We start from the raw sequence: 25,978 nt of genomic DNA, 5'->3' as shown, positions 1-25,978 counted from the left end.
TTATATTAAAAAAAAATTCAAATTCATTTAAAAACGATTGAAAGCTCTGCGAGAAAATTCGTTACAAAAACAATAACTATTCATATACATAAAAAATTAAGTTATATATATAATTATAATAATGTAATAATATAAAGCTGAATTTAGTACCGGATTTAAGCCAAAATCTATGAATACTTGTTATGCTTTCAATTTCTGCAAACAGAGCTATTGAGATCGTTGTGAAAGTTTGATACAAAAATTTATTTATTATTAAAATTAATAAAAAAAACAGTTGATTTTTAAAAACTACGGTATGTATGTATGTATGTCTATATGTATATATAAGCATTGCATTATAGTGCACAATGTATGTTGCTTAGTATATGGGGAGGGAAGCAGTTGGAATATGTGTTGCAAATTATATATATATATATATAAATATATACATATATGTTTGCAATTGCATTTTTGTATATTTAAAACATTGTGACTATAAGCTTAAGTTTAAACTAAAATAATATAGAAACTATTTTTGTTTTATTTTTTTTGTTTTTGTTTGTATATTATATATAAAGATTTTGTTTTTGTGTTTATATGTGCTATTTACATGTACATTTATTTATGTGTATGTATGTAAGTGTTTATATACTACAACTAATATGACTAATGTGATGAAAGTTAAGGTGACACATTTATTTTGAAAGCGTTTTTATTTAGAACCAAAATATTTCTAATTAAGTTTCTTTTAAAAATGTATTGATTTATATAAAATGCTAAACGATTTTTGAACATAAATGAAGAAAAATTGTACTTTGTAATGTATTGTCTTGGAAAAAAAAATTAAAATTATTTTTAAAATTTTTTTTTGCAGTTGTTGGAGCATAAGCCATCAGCCATAAAATCCATAATACATATGAGGCTGTTCAACATCTCCCATAGGCGACAACAACAACAACATATATGAAATAGAAGCAGAAGGTATATATTGATATCGGTAAGACTTGAAACTACAATGGTTTGCCAATTTTTATTTCACTTTCGGTTACCCAACTTAAGCATTTAAAGAAAAGGGATATATACTGATACTATCAAAGTTTGCATTTAAGAATATATATATATATACTTATAAATATACAAAAAAAATATATATACATACAAGATGCGTATTTATATATTAAAGAATTACCCAATTTAAGAAGATTTTAATGGTAAAAGTTTTCAACATTTAAATAATATTTTAAAGAGATACAGATATTTAGATATTGATACCTATATATTGACATATTTCAAGTATCACACATTTCTACTATGAAATAAGAACGATTTTAAAATTAAAGAATGATATGGTATCGTCCAAGCTATAATATTTCAATATCCGAACTTATGAAAAACTAAAAATAGAAAATATATATTTAAGATTTTAAAATAGAGCATATGGGTTGATATCGTTCGAATTATAATGACATAGATTTTAAAAGATTTTAATATAGAAGATTCATGTTGATGGCAATTAAGTTAGGAATTATAATATAACGTCTTGCCACTCAAGTTAAGAAGTCTATTAAATGGAAGACTTGTAGCTATAATGGTAGTTTTCCGTTTCTTGAGTTAAGAAGATTTAAAAATCTATATTGATACTGGTAAAATTTATAGTTAAAATAGTATAAGCTTTCTGATACTCAACATAAGAAAGTTTTAAAATAGAAGATATATATTAATAAAGTCACATTTGAACAAGCCACTATGTAAAATGTGTAATTATATATATATTTAATAATTTATAATAAAAACTAGTAAGGGTATTACATATTTTGATATTATTATTGATACTATATTTTTCCCTAATATTAGACACTCTTCTGTTAATAACTCAACAGTTAAAGAAATTAACTTAATAATTTAATCGCAAGACGATGAATAAAGAATATACTCATACTAGGTATTCTTTAGTTATGTTAGCAAATAAAAAATTTAATTCAAAAAAAAGTAAACATGAATTCAAGTAGCTTTCAAGAGAATGGTTGAAATTTTCCATACAATAATGTAGCGTTAAGTTAGGTTATATCGGCTGTCCCAAGTATCCATTTAGGTCTGTGTATGTAAATAAATTTTATATCTGAGTGGTGTGTATATATGCCAAGTCATGGTCTCTGACATGATTTATATAATGTTTAAGTTTATATAACATTTAATGGCTTAAATTTGAACTTTATACATGTGTGGGCAATTTAGTTGATGCATTTTATTTTAGTTCAAACATTATTAAATAGTTTTTATATATATTTGCATTATAGATATATTGCCTTAAAAAAATTGATATTACAATTTATAACGAAAAACGTTAAAAACTTTAAACATTTAGTTTTATCAAACTTCAACTGCTCCAAACTATTTTTTTTTTAAATTCCAATATATATATCAATTAAATATACAATTTTTCTTTAACATTTAAATTAAATTGAAATTTAAAAATAATACATTTCAATCATTAATTTTTTTGTAAACGCTTTCAAAATCAGATTTGTTTAAAAATTAGAATATAAGCACTTTACAATAGTTTATAGAGAATATGTGAAATTTTATTTACTAATTATAACATGAAACCAATGAAAAACTGATAATTTTTTCTTTTACACAATATATATAGTACTTAAATTTGTTAAGTGTACTTGACTTTTTCACTAAATATGAAATAAACAAATATTATTATTATAATTATTATTATGCTAAGCCTTAATTTAAAATTATTTTTAAATACAATTTACTAAAAATTTAGTAAAGAAAATGTATGAAAATAAAAAGCTCAGTCTCTTAACTTATACAAAAATATTCTGCTATAGAGTCTTAAGAAATATTAAACTAACTTATAAATTGTTGCATATATGTTTATGAAATTAAATCAATATAAGCATTTCTATAGTATATGTATATAATTAAAAAAATATTTCTAAATGTAACAGAAAAAAATAATTTTTCATGATTTACAACTCAAAACTGAAATGTTTTGGGAAAAATTATATTTTTACTGGGCGCAGGCAGTGTGTCCACTTATGTATGTGCTTTTCTCATAATTGAAAAGTAAATGTACATGAACTTATAATTAAAAAAATGTATAACTTAAATCTAAAATAATGCAAAATATAATTATGATAAACATTTAGTAATTTTTTTTTTTTTGAAAAAGAAATCAAAGTTTCTGTAATTAAATTTTTTACGTTGTAAATTTTAAAAAAGCAACTAAATAAATTAACACAAATAACTAAATATATTTTTAGTACTCTTTTTGAACATGTTGGATTTACTTATAATAAAATTTTAATCAATAATTTCGTTTTGAATTAATATAGTTGCTAATTAAAAAAATATTGCAATTTTTAATAACTATTATTGTTAACAAAAAAAAGTAACTATTGTATATTTTTCAATTAATTACATTTTGTTGAACTATTAAATCAAAATCAGTCAACAAATTATTTATAAAAAAATGTATTATAATAAAAAAAAAATTATATTAAAAAAAATTATTTTGCTAAATATTATTCTAATTTTCAGAATAAAAATGTTTTATATATAATTTTGTAATATAAAGATTTTAAAAAATTTATTAAGTTTATTAAAGAGCAAAAAAGAATTTTTTGTAGCTAAACTTTGCAATTATTATTTTAATTAAATTTAATACAGTTTAAAGAACAAAGTCAGTTTTTATAATTTTATTTTTATTATTTGTAATTTTAATAAAATTACAATTACATATATTTTTTATTTTATTTTTTTTTTTTGCTAGAAAATATCGATATATATTCGATACAATTAATTTTGATGAATATGTTAGTATATAAAAATATGCATAGTAATTATTAAGTATACTATATAATAAAAGCAAAATAAAGTTGTTAATAAAGCAGTAAAACTTTAATTTTAAATTTTATTAATAGCGTAAAATTTTGAATGCAACTAACAAATATAGTTTTTAATTTTTTTCAAATTTTAAAATTTTTACACATAATCATAATTATGTATTTCTACTAAGTTTAGTGACAGTAACTTAAAAAATATATATTTTGCATATATGACATAAAGTTGGTTGAAAACGATTTCTTTATATAGAATAAACTATATAAGGTATTAGATAAATAGTGTTAGTACTTAAGCGACTTTAAAGTTTTAATAGTGCAATTGTATCAAGAAGAAGAATAGTACTCAAAATGTGTTGGAAAAATAGGAATATATCTGGAAACACTTAAAAAGCAATTACTAATACATTGTAACCATTATTTCGAATTATATATTGAGGTAGGAATAATTGTGACAATTATCATGCCATCAATATGATTTCTTAGTGATGTTGCAGAATTTTTGGTATCTTTCCAGTTATTAAAATTACTTTTTGCTAATTTAAGGATATATATGCGATATTTAGTCACGATTCGAATTACATGGCCACACCAATGTGGCAAAGGTTTTCAGTAATGTTAACTATTTTGAGCAATTTTTTCCACTACGTTATATACCAATATACCTTACTTCTCGAGATATTAATATTCAAAGTTGTAAACTTTTTGCATTGATTATAACGAAAATCAAACACGCCATCTGGTGTCAACTCATGTAAGCAATTCTTACATTGATTACACAAACGAATATCTGGCGCGTCTATTTATTGTTGGTCGGTTTAATGAATAGATTTTCAATATTACAGCTCAACATTTCGTAAACTATCATATATTGAAATTTAAGGTAGTGAAAAAAGCAATCAGCAATTATTTCTATATATTTATCTTGCAGCTTATAGACACCTTAGTCACGTAATAGTTTGTGATGGTTGGTGATCCAATAGGAAGTCGAACACATATTAAACCATTAAAGACTTACTGATAGGGGAAAAATATTCTTGAAAAATTTAATGCTCTTCTTGAACTTCAATATATTTATATGAAATTAAATTTACATTAAATTTTAACAAATATAATTAAAATTATATTAAAAATATATATAAACAAGTATATTTTTAAGAAATCGATATTAAAACAGATACTAATATTATTTTTTCACAAAAAAATGCATTTAGACTTTAAACCTGAATAATGGCGAAAAATAATTAATTATTTTTATGAATCCTAATAAACAAAAGAATAAATTAGTTTTTATGCCTCTTTCGTTTTAAATTGTGATCATTATGGTTGCTATAACCAGGTTTATCGATAACCATTTCTATACAATATCATTCGTTTTAAATTTTAAATATCATGTCGATACAATATCGATAGCTTTATCGACAATAATTTCGATACAATATCTTATTTGTTTGATATGTTAAACATCATTTCGATACCATATCGATAGTTTTTCAATAATCAATTCGATACAATATATTTTTTGTTTAGAATTTTAACATCATGTCGATACCATCTCAATAATTTTATCGGCATCTATTTCGATACATCTTTTAATATTTTTTTTTTATGAAATTTTATGATTTTAAGCAACATGTCAATACTCTCTCGATAGCCATATCGATAATCATTTTGATAGAATTCCTTTACTCTGAAAATCACTTATATGGTCATATCCTATTATTTTTTTTTTACTATTATGAATACAAATTTTGTTTTAGTTACATTTTTGAACAATTGCTACTATAAAAAATTCAATATGCAAATATATATTTTGCAAATTATAGTATATTAATTTTGCTTTTTAATTAAATATTAAGTATTGCAAAATATTTTAATTTTCATTTCCAATTACTACCAAAAACTAGCTTTACTGCTTTATGATATTTTTGTTTTTAATATATCATTATTATATTTAAACTTAGCATATATTTATAGTTAACTATTTAATTTTTTATTATATATATTTTTACATAATATGAAGTTTATGTTTTTATTATTGTTGTGTTGAATAAAAATTTAAAAAGTTCTGAGGTAAATTTGGCAAACAAATTAGTAATTAGTTAATTAATTGATTAATTAAATATTAGATTAATAATTATATTTTTGCGTAAATACTTTTAAGATTTTTTGTTTTTTTTTGTTGTTTTTAAACTTGTTTCATATAAGACATATATTAAACGCAATTAAATGTTTGTTACATTTTTATTTATCATATTAATTAATAGTTAAATGAATTCTGCTTTTTAATATTTTGCAGTGATTTTTTTTCTCAAATATATCTTAATGTTACATGTTCGATTGCTACTTTGAGCTTGGAAAATATTTTGAGAATTTTTCAACTTTTAATGTCAATAAATATACGCCCGAAGCGTATTTAGAAAAGGATAATAATTCTTATCCTTTGGTTAACAAATTAACTTTGAATATCTTCTGTTTTCTGTCATCGGTCTGTTATCCATAAGAATCCTTTTTGTCGTTTACGTAGACTAGCGTTTGAGTTTCGGCCCGCATTTCCTTTATGTCTTCCTTTAATTAATTTACTTTTCTTATATTCAATAATTCGGTGGTGGAATGATTACATCTTTTTATATATATTTAGTTTGTATTCCTTTATCTTACTATCTCATTTTTATCTCATTTTTAGTTTACAAATCTTAGTAAATAGCTTTTGTTTTCGTGCTCGTATCGTACTGGCTTAGAGTTGTCCATAGTATCTCATCCATTAATCTGAGTTTCAATCTTAACCTAAAATGTTGCTGAAGTCCGAGTTTGAATACACTTAAAATAATCGTTGCTAAAAAATTTTTCTGTTCCTTAACGTTAGTTAATGCAGTTTTGTGGATACAATTTTTGGCATTGTATCTGCTTGCTGTACTCTTCATTGGAGTTTAGTGAATATGAGTGATGACAACAAAAATGTTTTGTATTTTTTTGTTGTAAAATTGTTTTTTGTTTTTTCGTTATATTTATATTTAAATAAATTATTTATTTATTTTGTATTTATTTTGTATCGCTGATTAAATTAAAAATGGTTTGTTTAGGTTTAGGCTGCTATGGCCTCATTTTGCCGTCATTCCCATTGGTGTGGTGATGGCGGTAACTCGGAAGGATGCGCCACAGTCGAACTACAAAATTTATTAAAATTTTTATTAAAAATTTAATAGCAGAAAATATAAATTAATTAAAATTTAGTAGTAATATATTATTAGTTAAATAGTTTTTTTTATAATAAACCAAAATTATTTACATAAATTACAAGTAACGTTAAAAGATTGTATAACTAATTTTTATATTTTAATAAATTTATAGAAAAAAATAAATACTTTATATGCTTTTGGCCATACATTTTATATTTGTATTTTGATCTCGGAGTAATTAATAATTCAGAAAGACTAAAAGAATATTTAATATTAAAAATATTAAAAATTATAAATTATCGCCCAAAAATATTATAGATTAAAAAATATTATAAACTAAAATGGAATTGTTTGTTATTTTAATTTTTATATAGTTCTCTATATAAATATCGCTGACATTTAGAAGTTTATTTGAAGTCTTCCTCAGAGCGGAATTGTAATAATACTCCGCCCTGAAACTTATTATAATAAGTCAAACAAATTTCGAAACGTCGGCGATATTTATATAAAGAAGGATATAAAAAAATGAAAACTAATTTAAAATATTCTATTATATTAAATAAGCCTTTTCAAAAAAACAGAAACATTTAAAAAGTGAACTCACAACTACTCTAAAATAAAAATTTTTAATTTTCCACTTATCAATATTTAGAATATTTTTTTTATTAAAAATAATAAAAACAAATATTTCTTAAAAATTTTAATAAAAATTATAACAAATAAAAAATGTTTTTACACAAAAGAGATAAGTCTACGTCCCGGTGTCACACTTAAATAAAATTTCTCGTGTTGGTCAACAAACTGTATAAACTCTCACCACCATTCAAAAGGAAGGACAGTCGAAAAGACTTCTCAAGTACTAAAGCTATCCGAGTGTGGTTCTAACAACATCAATATGACTGGTATATAGTTCAGTACTTTACTACTGAACTAACTAAGGGTGTTATTAAATTAATCTATTAACATAGAAAATAGATGTTATGGCCAGAAATATAATGAATAGAAGTCAAAAAAGATATATTAGTTAGAAAAGCAAGTACGGGAATTATATTTATTAATTTTTAATTTATTTCTATGTAATTTAAATTACATATAATAGTTAGCATAGCGATTGTAAGAATGCAGTGAAATAGGGTAAAAAAAGTCACAAATACAATTTAAAGATGTTATTTTAGTTGACCTTATAAAATATTAAAAGAGCCAATTATATATTTATAACCTATAGATATTATACTATGATCTATAAATATTAGTTCAGTTCTAAAGTGTAAGTTTAGGTCACTGTAAGTGCATACGGACACTAAAAAGAAAGAAGAATTGAATACCACATTCATGTTCTGATCTACTGAATATAGGACATTCTACTTGTCGATGAAAGAGCACAGTTTCAGGAAGTACCAAATGGACTCAGAAAAGGCTGCCATGACATACCTCTTTTGATTGGAAACAAAGATTGTATATGGTTTGAAGTCTAACACATGTTTATTGTTATATATACAATTTTGGACCTTATTTTATTTACTGAATTAGAGGGAACCAATACAGTAATTTAATTGGTTAGAAAGAATCAGTTAAAAGAGATAAAAATTAAAATAAATAAATGGAGTTAAAAATTTATCATTATATATAACAGAGCTCGGTGTAGTACTGTAATTTGCTTCTTTAAAAGATATCACTTGAAAATGGTAGTTTTTAAGTTGAATACATTAAACTATAATAGTGCCATAATATATTTTCGGTGTGTAGTTATCCGATAAAACTATCTACCGAATGAGATATTATGGTACTACATTAACTCTATGTATAATTGGATTACACATGGATTCAATATTAGTTGAATTATTAAGGTTTCATATGTGTTAAAATGGGTCAATTTCAATACGTTTCTTATATCAGGTAATGGGAGAAGGGAGACTTTACAAAAATTTTATTTATTACATACATATATATTCATATATTAATAATAACATGCTTGTTAGCCAAAAAAAAAAAGAAGAAAAGTTAAAAGTTTAGTTTAGAGTTTAGAGACTACCAAATTAACTAAATAAAATGTTTATTGTAAATACATAAATTACAAAAACAAAAACCACAATAAATTCAATAACACATAATAATATATAGGACTTTTATATGTATTATTGTATATATAGGAAAAATCAAGCAAATATTACCAAAAAAAAAAATATTTCCAAATAAAAAATTCAAAATAATAAAATTTAAAACGCTATAGCAAAATAACAAGATTTACAAATATAACAAAATTAGTACATTATAGTTATTTTCTGATATACTTATATAATAATTCTATAATAAAAGAGATAATATCTACTAAAAATCACTGCTGCTATTTGTAGGGAAAGTTTTTGGTATTTATCACGTAAATTAATTTTATTACTAATTTTTGTGTTTATACATTAAATATTTTTTATTTGGAAATTTGGAAAAATTTTGTTCTTATATTGATAAAATGATATTATTGTATTATGATGGGCATGGTAATTTTTAGTACATACATATTTATTAATTAAAAAAAAATATTTTATGATAATATATAAAGTTAAACTAACATAGATGGAAATTTGTAAGGGTGGTGGTAGGTAGCATGTTTAATGGTTTGGCGTTTAATAAAAAAACAAAAGCTATATATAATATTATGAAGATTATTTGAATTAATTTATAAAAAAAAAATAATAAAATAGAATAAATATATTTTTAGATTTTCATACATTTATACAAAAAATATTTTTTTCTTTTATATAAGTTTAACAATATTAACTTTTTAACTTCGCAAATAACAGTTAACTTTTAGTTATTAAAAAAGAATATGAAAATAAAAGACATTATATTTAATTTCTCTAAAAGAATTAATTAATCTTACAGTTTTGATTGCTAAGAATAAAACAAATGCTTCTCATAATTACACTGATATTATTAGAAAAGACAGTTTAAAACATTTATAACATCATCAAACTATTTTTAGGATTTGCCGTATATATGAACAGTGCTCACTCGAAAATTTGAACTAATTAAGTACCAAATCTATTTACTTTTAAGAACATTTTACAACTTTATTTTCTTTTTAAAGAAGTAAATATTAAGAAAAAAGTGTTCACATAATATAGTGTTCATTTGAACCAATATTCACGCATTCGAGCGAACACTGTATATGCAAAAAAGTCCGGTATATTTTCTAAACTATGTATAAGTTATATTTAGTCAAATATTTTAAGACATTTATTAATAATTATTATCATTACTAGCTTTTATGTAAATAGTTACGTGTGGATATGATCTATTCATTTATCTGAAAAAAATCATTATATCTAATCAAGTAATTTAATAAACTGAAAAGAAATTGAAGTCTTTAATAGTGTCATAGCTTTGCTTTAAGAACATCTAAGATTCTTGTTTTAAGTAACTAATATAAGAATTGCTGGTAATAATTCCAAAAAGCATTGCTTTCTGACGTGTATTATAATAAATTGGATAACATATTCAATTCTACTATATCCACTAATTAATGCTGTTGTGGCTTGCCGTGGAGTTTGACCATTTCTAAAGGGCATTTGAAGCAGAAAACAGACTTGGGTCATCATGTTATTGTCTTAGAATGGAAATGAATGGTGGCATTTGAGTTATCGTAGAATAAAATAGCTAGATGCTTTTTGGAAAGACCCAAAACTAGATTTTATGTTAAGATACATTGCTATCTCAGTCAAAAGCAGCCACATATTAATTGATTTTAGAGATGTGTATATAGTGAAATATTTAATAATGAAAAATATATATAGTGAACTTTAGTTTTATATAGCAAAAATTAAATATTTCAACTGGGAAAACCTTTTCGGGGTTTTTCTTTCTATATGAGGAAATTAACTTCTTGTCCGTCGCGCTTCATGATAAAACAAATACCCAAATAGCCAACACTATATATTATGAACCGATGGGGAAGGCATGGTATACTTATGTTTCAAATGATCTTATGCAGCAAAACCAGACACTTTACTGTGAGAATATTTTTTTAGGTACTTTCCTTTCATGTCACGCTTTTAGGCGTTGATTATGACTCAATATGTAAATTAGATTAAAAAAATAAGTTAGTTTTTCTATGGAAATATACTTGAGTGAAAGTTTTTAGATATATAAATAATTTTTTAGTAGTCTTTAATACTTTTAAGACCTGATCAAAAGAAAACTATGACACTCCATATATACATTAGTATATGATAGTGAAGGAAACAATATATTATTTGAAACAAAACTGTTAATTAGTTATATTTAATTATGATCTGCAAATTTAATTTAGAACGCTCCAAATGATTTACTTATCATAATCAATTTCCTCTTGCAATTTTCTTATATTTCTGCAATTCTTGTTTTCTTTGTATGTACTCGTTTTTAGATTTTAGTGGGTTACTGCAACAATAGAGTAACAGAACTCAAATAGCATTGATTAGAGACACTATTCGTCTACGACCAATACGACCAAGTGCTACTCACCACTACCATTGGTATTTTACTTGTCGAAAGACAGTGAAAGGACTAGGGTTACAATAATGATTTCTTATAGATCAGAGCTGTCTAATACAATTTATATTTTTTTATTACTAAATTTAAAAATTTATAGTAATGGCTCCATTATATACAAGGGAAAATGATAATGTTTATATATATTAACATCTAACACCATATATCTATAGACTTAAACGATAATAAATTAAGTATAGGAGTTTTCTCCGGTTAATCAACTCTCGTAGCCAATCTTGGCTTTTGTACAAAATATTTTTTTATAATTCTTACAGCACTTAATCTTCACATAGTTCCTAAAACAATCCTTATAACCCAAATAAGCTTATGTTATTAATTTAGTTTTATTTACATAGTTGGATTATATACTTTATATACTTTTATATACAACTCAAGGTTTAAAAAAAATATAACATAAGAACTCCCCTTTTGATTAGAATTTCTCCTATTTTAGTTACAAACTTAAGCATAACGTTAGAAAAAAGTATAATAATAATAATTTACATGTATTAAAAAAATATATTTTTGTAAATAAAATAATTTAATAATTAAATATGTTAACAGACCTAAATCGAAAGTGACATTGAAGACAGTAAAAATGGCAGTTGTGCTTCAAATTGTTGTTCGAAAGTTGTAGTGCGGTTGCAATTGTAGTTGCCTCATTATCAAACAATCGTAGTCGATACGTATCACTTGCGGTAGTGCTGTAATGTGTCTAAACTATGCTTCATTTCAGTACTTCTTTAACATTAATAAATTACATTGCTGGTGTATAACTTATAACGATCATTGCATATGCAAAGGCAGTTGATCATGAAGATTATATTTATAATATATTTTTCTGAGTTAAGTTTTTATATTCCTATTTGTTTATTATATAAATTTAATTAAATTAATTAATTACTATAAATTATAAATGCAATTAATCGTTTGCACCGAACAGCAGCAACAGGAACAGCAGCAGTGGTCGTAGTAGTAGATTATCTCATTCTCATTGGCTTTATTGTGAAAGTAATTAAATTTATAAAAAGAGTTTTTCATTTAATAATTTTAAATTATTAAGTAAAGAAAAAAATTTTTTAAAGAAACAAAGAATAATTAATTTTTTTTAATATTTGCAAGTAAACTGCTTTGGGCTAACAAGGAAAAGAAATGGCCAAATGACGAATTGTGTTAAAATAAATTTTTACTTTGATTTTCAAATTTAATTTTTAATAATTTAAATTTATTTAAAGAAATTCAAGCAACGTTAATAAAAAATAAACTTAAAAGTAGCAAAAAGGAAAACTAGAGAAAGCATTGGAAACATGTGAAAAAGTAGGACAAAAAATTGTGGCTTACCTAGCAAAGCTCTTAAATGCCGCACTTTGCGGATTTATACAAAGTGGAACACGTCCGGTTTGCAATTGTTCCGCAATGAATTTGTGCATCTCCTCTGCAATATTTAAATAATTTCATATTATTATTTCATAACAATTTTATTAAATAAAAATGTTCAATCAACTTTCTGTGGCACAACACGGCGTATACGTTACAAAATGTAGTACACATCCGTTTAAGCAACAAAAAAAAACCAAAGTTTTTCTTACCCTTAACTTGCTGCACTGAAGTTAATTTACGTTCCCATAAATCATCGAACGGTTGACCAGCAGATGGCTCAAAATCGCCAGTATACTGACGCATGGCAGCCGAGGTAGTGAAACAGCACTTGCACATGCAAGAATGATAGCGTAAACGTCCTTCATCCAAGTATGGATGAGCTAAAGCATCTGTTACAGATATGCGTTTGTCCTAAAACATCAAATTTAATTAAGATATTTATTAACTTACACTATGCAATGATAAATATTTAACTCACCGGATCAAATACAAGCATTTGACATAACAAATGTACTGCTTCGTGCGTCGCATGTGAACTAAGCGTATACAATACTGAAAATGAGGGCAATTTGGGTGCACGACGTAGCATGTGAGTACGTGCGCCTTCACAGGCGTGACGCATATCTTCCATTGTTGGAGTGCCCAATAATTCTGTTATGAGCTCCAGTTGTTGTACTGGATTTTGTGCTTGAAATAGTATACGACGTCCGAGCAGTTCGCCGAAGATACAGCCAACCGACCAAACATCCACAGCCGATGAATAATGACGTGCACCCATTAATATTTCTGGTGCACGATAATATTGTGTGACGACCTCTTGGGTCATGTGTTTTGTTTGATCGGGCTCTTCAACGCGAGCCAAACCAAAATCGCATATTTTCAAAACGCAATTAGAATTTACCAAGAGGTTACCAGGCTTTATATCGCGATGTAAAATACGAGCTGAATGCAAATACTTGAGCCCACGTAATATTTGGTAGAGGAACACTTTGATGTGATCGGCGGACAGATGTTGGGGAGAAACAATAATTTTGTGGAGATCGGACTGGAGTAGTTCAGTTATCACATATCTACATTTTACATAGCAAGTTAGCAGAGTTAAGGAAAATACATTGTTGTATATAATCAGTTTATATTATAATAATAATAAAATTTATTTAAGATATGTTGGAGATAAAATTTTATTACCCTACATATGTTAGTAATGGTAAAAATTTAATTAAATAAAAAATATAATTAAAAAAAATTTAAGAAAGAAAAATTAAAAAGAATTTAAAGTAATTTAAAATAATTTTAAGTAACAAAATTATGGTTATGTCCTTAAACACATATATGTTATATATATAGTTTATACATGTCTGTTTGATTGCCTGATGAAATGGGATAAGGTAGACTAAATTTTCCATCTGTAAATCGCTTTTGAATAAATCTAAATAGTGCCGTTCTTGAATAAAACAGTAAAAGATAATGAAAAATAAATGATGTAAGATAATATTGTATCAAAATGTTATAGATCAAGTATGTACAAAATTTTATAAATGGTGACTAAATCGATATTTATAACAAAGAAAGTAATGACGTTTATTATATAGAATTTAAATGGTATTACCTATTATGAGCTACAACCCCTTAGTTCTTTATTTGAATGTTATGTTAATATTTTGAGTTGGCGAAAAAGTTACCGGCGTTTTTTAAAAAATTGAATTTCGTTTATTGTAAAAGACTTTCATAAATGAATTTAACTTTCTTGATCATCCTTTCTGAAATTTTCTGAAATTTTCTAAATTTATTAAAACAAAATATGTGTTAAATAGTGATAATGAATATGACCAGGCAATAATTGAGCGAATTTTCTTCTACTTTTGTGGTGCACCTAGTATATAATACTGGTATTGCACTGTTAGATGCTACTTTTTTCAGAGACATGTATTAACTTCTTTAAAAAAATAATTTCTGAAGAGTATTATGAAAACTCCCGTTCTAATATTATTTAAGTACTCAGTTTCTTTAAGATGATGTCTTGGAATTCAATAATAGAAATAAGAGTTTTAACAGAAAAATAGTAAAGGAGTAACGAAACATGTTAACTTCATTGGACTTGAATAAGAATTATTTTGAATAATTTTTTTTGACCGACTGAATAAAATCTTGTTGCCTTCAATAGAAAACTGACAGATTCATTTCTATAATTTTATACCCCAAGAGAGTTGTGAGAATTATATTTGAATCAACTAAGTCATTCAGGAAGAACTTTAAAGAGATATTTAAAACATGAATTTTAAAGTGTAGTCGCGTATACACCTTAAATTAATTTATTGTATCGAAATAAATAATTTTAAAATAAAAACTCTTTTCTATAGTTCTATTAAATTTTTGAAATTTAATATCTCTACAATATGTATAATTATAAATTCAATGTGAAAAGTTCAACTTTGCAAGTAATCAATGTAAAAGATATAAATTTATAATAAGTGAGATTCTTGCAAAAATGTATCTTAATTTGTAATAAAATTTTTGATTATTTTTCCTGTTTAATTTCTTACTCATTTTACTCATTTAAGTAAAAATTTTACTTAGGTGAGAGAGTGAGTAAGTTTTTCTTCATCTAGGTTTTTCCTCGTCAATCAGTTGAGTTCACGTGGCATAAGTTGCCACACAAACAAAATGAAATCAATTTTAATGAAGTCAAAAGGGCGGAAGAGAATTTTACTTGTGCATTGAATTTTGAAAAGTTTTTCAATTAAAGACGATTGTTTTGTTTGGAAAAACTTATTTTTTGTATGTTTTCCTCGTACTCATTGTGTAGCTTAAATCTAAAATACCTAAAAGCGATTTTCATTATTTAGCATAAAAAGTATTTTTAATTCTATTTCATCTAATGAAATTTTGAAATTTTAGCTGTAATTTTTTCTAACAAATTTTACTTGAGTAACACAACCAAATAAGCTTTAGCTCCTAGAAATATGCCACGACAAACTTTTCTACTTTAGTAATTGGCAAATAAAAGTTTTTTGTAGACCGTAGAAATTTTAAGCATTTTTTCCTATAAAATTTGTAACAATTTTCTAAAGTTTTTAATTAGGAAATATTTTCAAACCTTATTAATGCCTTATGAAATAAAACTATAATGGTAAAACTAGAATATATAAGATACTCATAATTAAATAATAAATAAAATAGGATCAAGTTTCCAAAACACACCACAATGATATTTTAATGATAATTACTTTTAATCTATAATCCTTTACGCGTTATTAATGATCTCCGAATTAGATGAAACGAAGAGGCATACAGCTCTTCACTACACGATGACATTGACATAGTTAAGCGCTTATATAGTACTCTCCAAAACTCCCAACTAGAAATGTATTTGGATACTCGCGGATAACCACCGCGATAGAAGGCGTTATTTTATAAACAGGCATTCCTCCTCAACGGAACGGAACTGAGATTTTTAGCAAATTATTTGAGAGGGCAATAAACTTATATTATCATATCAACAAAATGAGTATGTTTCAGGTGACAGTATCCTTTTCATCTAAAAGCAAAGTGGAATCAAACGCATTTTTTGTGACTATCCAGCATAGATAAAGAATATTTGTAAAAAAATAGATAGTTAGTGAGATCATATCCTAGTGTTCTATTAAATTTATAGGTGAGTCTATCTCAGGCGATAAGTTCCTGTTCGCATGAAGGGATATAACACATTTAGTCACATTCTTTATGATTGTCTATCATGGTGTTCTATCAAATTTATAGGTGAGTCTATCTCAGGCGATAGGTTCCTGTTCGCGTGAAAGGATGTAAGACATTTAGTCACATTCTTTATGACTGCCTAACATTAATTTGCTACAGAAGGAAAATACTAAAAGACACGAAAGCACCCTAGTCTTCTATTAAGTAGTTAGATTACTTTATTAGCACGTATTAGTATACTTAGTATATTCATAATAGTATACATGACTTAACATGTATACTCCATTGGCGTATTTTATAAGATAGTTTACTCGATTACAAGTGATAAGGTTAATGCTCTCAAAACTTGTAACTCCAAAGAATTTTATTGGAGTTTTTGAGAGAAGAAATGTTTCAGAGTTTCTGCATTCATCATTGTTGCTAAGATTTAGCTTATGATCATGTGTTATCTTAATAAACTCCTTATTTAGTACAGTTTAACATTCATTCGAAGGACTGAATGTCGTCTATTTGGTTAAGGTCAGTAGGTGCGCAAAAAACCTATGTAGTCATAGTGCTTTGCTCTACTGAGAGTCTAAATTCTCATTGTATAATGTATTATATATTGTGTTTTGTGTAAAGTATATTCAGGGTATACGGTCAATTAGTGCACAAAAAACCTACTGTGGTTATAATTCTTCGATCTAGTCAACATTAATTTCTGTTATATTATATACTATGTATATCGTCCTTATTCAGTATTACTATTCTGTGAGACATTAATAAATTACTATATTCAAAAATAAAATTAAAATATTTCTACGCTCGCTTAAAAGAGCAACATTGAGTATCTATACCTATATTAGCGAACCTTTCCTAGTACCTCAATATTTTTTGTTTTAAACTTTAAAAACTGGTTTAAAGTAAATTATGTGTATTTATGATTTATATATATGCATAATTATGGTATTTTATTAAGGTAATTTAGTGTCTTAAAAAGTATCTATTAAATAAAATTCACAAATAATTCTACAAAATCAATTTAAAACTAAATTCTGTTCAAATCAATTTAAAAAACAACTTAAATGAATGATTATTATGAATCGCAATAAAAAATATAAAAAATAAATCAAGGGAAAAAAGTACAATTCATAAAAACACTACTTAGAAGTATCTCAAAAAGAAAGACCCTACATGAAAGCGCAGTACCGTAAAGTAAAACAGACGAAAAACTTTAAAACCATTAAAACTCTTTTGCTACACACACCGCAAAAGATGTCCTTCTAAAAATAAACAAACTCAAATCCAAGGACTTTAAGGGACGAAAAATTTCAAAAAAAAATTTGTTTTTAAATATTTAAATTTTGTCAAAAACCAATTAGTGTAAAATTATATTACCTCCTGAAAACCTTAATATGGCAGAGTTAATATTGCATTAAAAATAATAAAATTTTATCTCCAACCGACAAACAAGAAATCGATTTAAAAATAATTTTGCAGTTTTCTTCTGCAATTTCTTTAAATAATTAATTTTTTGAAAAAGGATACATTTCTTGGAAGAAATCCAAATGAGGCGGCTGTAAGATATCTAAAGCTGAGAGAACCTGTAAAGAGAAGAAATGAATAAAAATTAATTAAAATTGAAAATTTGAGAATATTTAATTAAAACAGAAAATAAGAACTCAGTAAAAACTTTTTTGCGCAACAATGATTTGCAATTTATAAAAATATTCTATATAAAATATTTGTTATTATTGAAGCGAAAATAACTGAAAATAACTGTTATGAAATGAATTATCTGAAAGGCAATTTATATTGACCTGTGTATCTGAACGCTTTTGCTGGCATGCAATCAAAAGCATTTTTCCAAGAAAGTAACAAAATGATGAATGCTTTTAAGCAGCTTCAAATAATCATAAATGACAGCTTTGCATTTATCAAACCGAAACACAAAAGTCCAAAAGATAAGTTAAGAGATGTAAAAAAAAAATTAAAAAAAATAAAATAAAATAAAAAACAAAATAACAAAAATAAAATAAAATAAAAAACAAAATAAAAAAAATATACAAAAAAGATGGCAAGTCGAGAACGATTTTGGAATGTTTAAAATACGGAACAATTCTCGTAGCGAAGCCCATAAAATCATTATTTTTAATAAAATATATTTTAATACAATATTTGTGCATAAAGAAATATTATTTTTTTAAAATAAAAACAAATAGGAAATACACTATATTTTGATATTTGTTTTATATATTTTATATAAATATGTATGTATGTATATATATGTTTTAAAGTTTCTCATACATATTGAATAAAAGTAACACAATAATACAGTATAAGCTATTGGAGAAGGCTTATAAAAACCGAAGGAAGTCGAAACAGCTCATCCGAGTTAAGATTAAAAGTGAGAAGATTCGTAGGCTTAATATATCTGAATTTAGATCTATACGCTTTATAACTGGACATGCTTCTAAATAACATTTTTCAAAGATATGACTGAAAGACACAGACGATAATTTTCGCTAACTTTTCTTATCAGCTTGTGACGTGTGATTGCTAGGATCGGTAATTATTTTTTTTGAAATTAATAACCTTTTTACTAAGTTCTTCACAAAAAAAAAATTTATTCCTCTTCGTTACAGTTTTAATAGGTTCACCATTTGTTCCACTGTTTTCGATATTCTTTCCTTTCTTTATGTCAGTATTACTACTTATATTGATTTTGATATTATTGTTATAAGTGCAATATATATAATTATTAAGTATTAAGTGTAAGTATTGTAGAATAAAGTAAATAGACTTGAAGTTTGCTGATATTCTGTATATATATACGAGTTAATAAGTATTTCATTCTTAAGATCGATTAAAGAAAACCGGTATGTTAAACAATATAAGGAAACCTCTTTTGCGACCACCAATATATCCGAAACTATTTAAATACAGAAGTATATAGTTAAAAATATTTAATAAACTAATATTCGGGTGATATTCGGGGATTTTATAACTGCATCTTGTTAAAAAATGAACTTGAACGTTTACACCAAGTATTAAGATCACTTACGGGTCATGTATTTTGGGATATATTACTGTAAATTTAGATTTTAAGTGAAATTCTACAATTTTTTTAAGTGCTCTACGTTTTTCTTTGAATCAATAATTAATACTAAATAAAAATAATAATAAATTTTGAATAATAAAAACTAAATTTCGAAAATTAATCCACACTGATGAGTTACAGAAGAAGAGAGAGACATAGGAGTCGATATAACTTTGCAAACCTAAGGATTTGTCATTCCTATCACCTTTGCAGGTCTACTTCAATATTTTCGTCATCCTAAGACCATATATTCTCGCTGCGATCATGAGATTCCACGAAAAAGTAGTTTATATTCTCATTGAAAGGCTGTTATAAAGCTATTTCAGCAGTCTGCATATTGTCAAAGATAGTTTTCGAATGTATAAATGTTTTCGATTTATAATCTTATTAGAAAGTAGTTTCAATATAACATATAATATTTCAATATAATATGGGTTCCTGGGCATGCTAATATAGTGGAGTAAGAGTATGGTGATGATTATGAAAAACTAGATAGTTTTAGATAGAACTTCCTACATCAATCTCTACTTCCGCCAATCATAGACAAATATGGATATGTAATCACTTTTTGTGACTAATTGACGGAAAAGATAGAATAGAATAGAATAGAATAGAATAGAATAGAATAGAATAGAATAGAATAGAATAGAATAGAATAGAATAGAATAGAATAGAATAGAAAGAATAGAATAGAATAGAATAGAATAGAATAGAATAGAATAGAAAGAATAGAATAGAATAGAATAGAATAGAATAGAATAGAATAGAATAGAATAGAATAGAATAGAATAGAATAGAATAGAATAGAATAGAATAGAATAGAATACAAATACTACAAAATTCATGTAGAATTTTTCTACACAACAAAATTTCAATAGAATCAAATTATACAAATAGAATTCCGTAGCTCTCTAGAAATAGAGCATATTAGAAGTAGGTCTTGTTGCAGGAGCTGTATAAGAGGCCAGGCTAGAAATACTTTGCTGGAATTCCGGTTATGTTCAATCTTAAGCTTATAAGTACCTATTTCATTAATTCACGCAGTAATATATCCAACATTAAAATAGATCAGATGCTAACATTTATCAATGCTTCCAACAAAACTTCTATCCACAAATTTCTACCATATATGATGAATGTGAAATCGAAACTACTTTTTAAGCTCGTAGGAGAATTTGGGGGACACGACTCATACGTCTGTTAAAGCCTGAGTTAATGTCAACCTCTGTCTTTCCGTGATGGCTCCTGTTTCTACATTATAGGCCCTGCGAGATATCTATATCTGAGATCCATCTGGTGTCTGAAGGAAATGTGAACTTATGCGTTATATGCAAAATCGAAAGCCTCAAGATTGAATAATTTTGCATTAAGATAGCAGCACTATTACCAATCTAGTCAGCTCGGATCAATCCTTCGTGCTTACTGAAACTTCAATTTGATTCAAGTTTCTACAAGAAGTGGATGTTTTGATACTTTTACCACTTCACCTATCTGGTTCAAGAAATCTTCTCTCGAAATTATAGTATTTTAAGATGAAACATCCTGTATATGTGACTGGAGTTTTACAATTATGCAAAACGCATAAACTGTCAGTGAAAGTGTGTAGGGTACACTATAACAATTTCAACACAGGTAAAGAATGAGTAACAACAATTCTGGAAACTGCAATGAACTTAGTTCATTGTTCTTAGCTGTTGGCAATTGTCTGCTGCTGTTGTTGTGGTGGTTATGCTCTTGCATTGACGTTGCCATTGCCGTTGTCGTTCTTAGTGACATGATGAATCAGTCAGCAGATTTAACTTTGGAGTTAGTGTTGAACTGATTTCACTCATTGAGTGGTATTTCGGTTACGTTTTGTCATTTAACCTGCAGGCTACTTAAACCAAAAAAATTATGAAAACGAAGCTGGATCAAAAACAAAAAAAAATATACAATCAGTAATGGTTATTCACAACACTGGGTGTCGATGCATCCGATCTGTCTATCTAAACATCTAACCAATTGCGGCCAATTGTCTGCTTGCGCTGGCTGATTGCTTTGATTGTTTATTATATCCAATGGAGTTCTAAAATTTTTAAATGATTTTTTGTTGTTACTGTTGTTGTTGTTAAAATGCTCAAGGTAGTTCTTAACGCAACTCAATTGTCATTTTGATGTTTCTTTGTTCTGCAATGTTGCTTGAAGCAACATTTGAAAAAATGCTTATTTTTTGTTAAATATTTGTTGCAAGTTGCAATATCGCAGCATAAAATTTAATGATAATTTTAATTTTGAAAATTTCAAAATTATTTCAAAATTGTTTTCTTAATAGTTTTGATATTTAAGCTTTATTTATAATAAAATAATATTTAATTAAATTTAACATTGACTCTTGAGTCACCATTCTAAAGCAGCAATTTTTGAAGGTTTTCTTGGTACTTAAATTCAATTGCCGTCCTCAATTTTTCTTTAAATGGCAATCATTTTTAAGTTGTAATTACATTAATTAGTAGAATTAAATTTAATAATACTAAAGTCAAATATCTTTAATTAAAACTATTTATTTTAGGTTTAGTTAGAACAATAATTGAACTAATTATTTATGTTTCAAATAACCAAATTTCGACATTGAAGATAGGTTTTGATGTTTTTTTGACTCTTCTTATAGTTTCATTTCACTTAATTTTATTTTATTTCCTTTCCTTTCATTTTGTTTTACTTCATTTAATATCATTGCAAATTAATTAATTCTGTTACATATTATATTGTTTTGTGGTTTTTATAATAGTTATTACATTTGATTTTGAATTTTTTATTCGATTTAAAATAAATTAACATAACACAATTGATTTTATTTTATATAAATTCATTTATTTTATTAAATGTTATTTTCTTTTATTGTATTTTTGTAATAATTTTTCTTTATTATATTTATTATTTAACTTTTTATTTAGTTTTGCACTTCCTTTTTTATTTCACATTTTTTTATTTGCTTTAATTATATTTTTAATCTTTTATTATATTTATCTTTTTATTTATTTTTTATTACTATTTATTCTCTTAATTATCTTTATTTTGTTATCTTTATTTATATTTATTTATTTCATTATTTTGCATCATTTCGTTTCGTTTTATTTTCTTTTATGTTATGTTATTTTTGAATTTTAGTTTATTTCTTTTTTTTTAGTTTTCATTTTGTTTATTTTTATTTTATTTCATATATACTTAAATTTTATTTTCTACTATTTTATGTTATTTTGATTTTGGTTTCTTATATTTTTTAATTCATATTATTTCTTTTATTTTTTTCATTCTATTTATTTTTATTTTATTTCGTGTATTTTTAAATTTTATTTTACTCGTATACTATTTTATGTTATTTTGATTATGCTTCTTTTATTATATTAAATTTGCTTTTAAGTTAATTTTTTTTTAATTTTCTTTTTATTTTATTTTATTTTATTTTTTGTTATACGATATCTTGCCGTAATTTCTATATTATTTTATTTAGTCTTATTGTATTTAATTTTATTTTACTCAGTTTAACGTAATTTTGATTCTATTTTATTATATTTTTGGAAATAAAATGATCAATATTTTGGCATTTTATCTACACCTTTTCGGTTTATCTTCAACTGGTTTACCTTCTACTGATATGTAGAACTCTAAATCATATATGAACTCTAAATTATATACTTTAAATATATGGACTAATACCAAAAGACAACTAATGATCAATATTTAGCAATTATCGAAATAGATGTATGTTCAGCCAAAAATTCATTTAATTAAAATAATAAAAAAATTTGTTGTGATTCACTACTGTTCGAAATCTATCGATTATAAATACAATAGTTTCTATTAAGTACAAATAGTAACTGTCCTCATTAAATCAAAAAAAAAATATTTCAGTTATAATATTACAAATCACGCTTAAATTCAGTTGGTACCTAGTCATACTAAGGGTTGTCACTGTGCAAAAAACAGGTGACAAGCCTCTTATATATATGTAATAAGCTTTTATATGCTTTTTATTAGAGACTTCCTTGAAATCATTCTTGTAGTAATCTTTTTATATAGTGATATATACTTCATATAATGTATATAGTATATATATATTCTTTTTAATAATGCAATTTTTCTCCAATGCAAACAAATTACAAATAACAATGAAGGACTATAAAAAAGCACAAAAAGCGCCGACAGTGTTAAATTTAAAAATTGCAGCTGTGATGAAATCTTGAACATTAAAAAACTTATAAAAAATTTTACAACAAACTAAACGTCAATTGTTGTCATTGTTGTTGTTGCAAATTGGTTGGACTTGGCTTGTTGTTGTAGTCGGATTTTTTGCAGTTTTTTATTGTTTTCAATGACGTTTTTATTACGAATTTTTTTATTGTTGTGGTTTCGATTATTCAGTTGCGCATGTGCAACATTAGTGCAATTTTTTTGAATGCATTTAACAACTCACGTGTGCATTTTGCTACTTTTTGCTTGAGATACTTTCTGGTCGTTCTTAAGTTGCAGCAATTACGGGCGAAACTAATTTATGTGTGGAAGTTGCTTAGTTCATGATTAACCTTGTGTTATGCGAAATTAGACGGACATGCCTGGGATGGTGAAGGCATTCTGCATTAAACAGAGTAGCAATTGTATCTTGTTGTATGAATCATGATGCAACGAAATTTTTGTGTAAGGGTTATAGATAGTGGCAATAAACAGATAAAAGTAAAACGAAGTGAAGGTATTTTTAATGGACTTTGCTGATTCATATGTGCTGTCTGCCTGCCTGTGTGATCTAAAAAGGAATTATCTAGGATTAGATGACTTTTATTTATTACGCTTTATTAGGTATTATTTAGATAATAAAACATTCACTATATAACTTTATGATAGCATATGTATAAAACACTGTATTAAAGAAGTTAGTATCGGATAAATGTATATATTATATAAAATGTGTTAACACAAAGAACAGCAGTAATACTGGACACAAACCGTTTACTAGAAATAGCAGTTGTGTCATAAACTGCTGCTCTGAAATTTCCAATTTGTTAACAAGAATTCCTTTAAATGATATTGAATGACCTATTCAATATCAGATGCTAGGCAGTATTTTACAAGATAGTATATAAAACATTGAAGATGCAAAGTTTATAGAAAAGATACCTCTGACTTTGTCTTATGGTACATTGAAAACAATGTAATGACTGGATTTCAAATAAGTATACATCAATATATATATAAATATATATATTTGCAATTTAGGTAAAAAAATTATATTAAAAACTTTTGGAAAATATAAATATAATAAAAATTTCCGTAGTATGTATATCAAAAACAATATTGTTGTGGAAGACATATACGTATAAAGCCAAGTGTGAATTACAAGACATCAAAGAAAGAAACAACAATAACTCTCCTAAAAATAGTTAAAAGAAATATTAGAACCCTAAATAAGAATGTGGGTTTTAAAATTATTGCACTATTAATTTTAATGTCATAATATTAAAGTAATATTGCCAAAAAGGGCAAGAAAAAAAAAATATGTCAATTAACATCAAGTAAATCAGGCTGTGATAAACATAAATTTCTGAAATTTTTGGTTGAATTTTTATGAAAAAGTTTATAAAATCACAAAAAAAACCAATGGGTATATGAAAAAATTTGAAAAAACTGTGCAAATATTTGCATTTTATTTAGCATTGTAAATAGTTTTATTGACATTTTTAAACAATACATTATGCTAAGTCTGTGATATATCTTGACACCTTTATCGAAAGCTTATCTGGTACACTCAAATAAAATTTAAACGGAAATAGCTTAATATAAAATTAAAGCGAATGTAATGACTATTTGATCAAATGTCTCAAATGATTTTGGAAAAAAAGGGCCTATAGACTTAAGTGGATCCCTTGGGAGATCGCCGGTATAACCTAATCTAACCTATAAACACATAATAATACCAGTCTGGACTTATACGAAATACAATTGTGGGGCACTGCGCACAACTCGATCATTGAAATTCTTCAGGGCTATCAATTCAAAATCTTGCGAACCATCGTTAATGCTATGTTTTATGTCAGTAATGCTAATATAGAAAAAGATCTCCATATTCCTTATGCAAGTGAGGAAAGAAGTTCCAGAATAATCCAGAATAATAATCTATTAAAAATACATATATTAATATACAGGATGTTATGGATATGGCTAATAGTTTAATAACAAAAAAACTTGAAAGAGAACATATTGTTGATTTATCGGGTAGATAATGTGGATAAATAGCATAGAACGTAAAT

At 25.3% G+C, this 25,978-nt stretch overlaps 1 pseudogene; it reads right to left on the bottom strand.

Annotated features, from left to right (window-relative positions):
• Positions 1–6,042: 6,042 nt before the first annotated feature.
• Positions 6,043–25,978, bottom strand: part of LOC119676178 — a 38,422-nt pseudogene continuing 18,486 nt past the window's right edge.

The sequence above is a fragment of the Teleopsis dalmanni genome, chromosome 1, assembly GCF_002237135.1.
Source record: "Teleopsis dalmanni isolate 2A chromosome 1, ASM223713v2, whole genome shotgun sequence".
NCBI classification, from domain to species: domain Eukaryota; kingdom Metazoa; phylum Arthropoda; class Insecta; order Diptera; family Diopsidae; genus Teleopsis; species Teleopsis dalmanni.
Note: the sequence above shows the minus strand (reverse complement) of the source record. Positions and strands in the feature narration are given on the sequence as shown.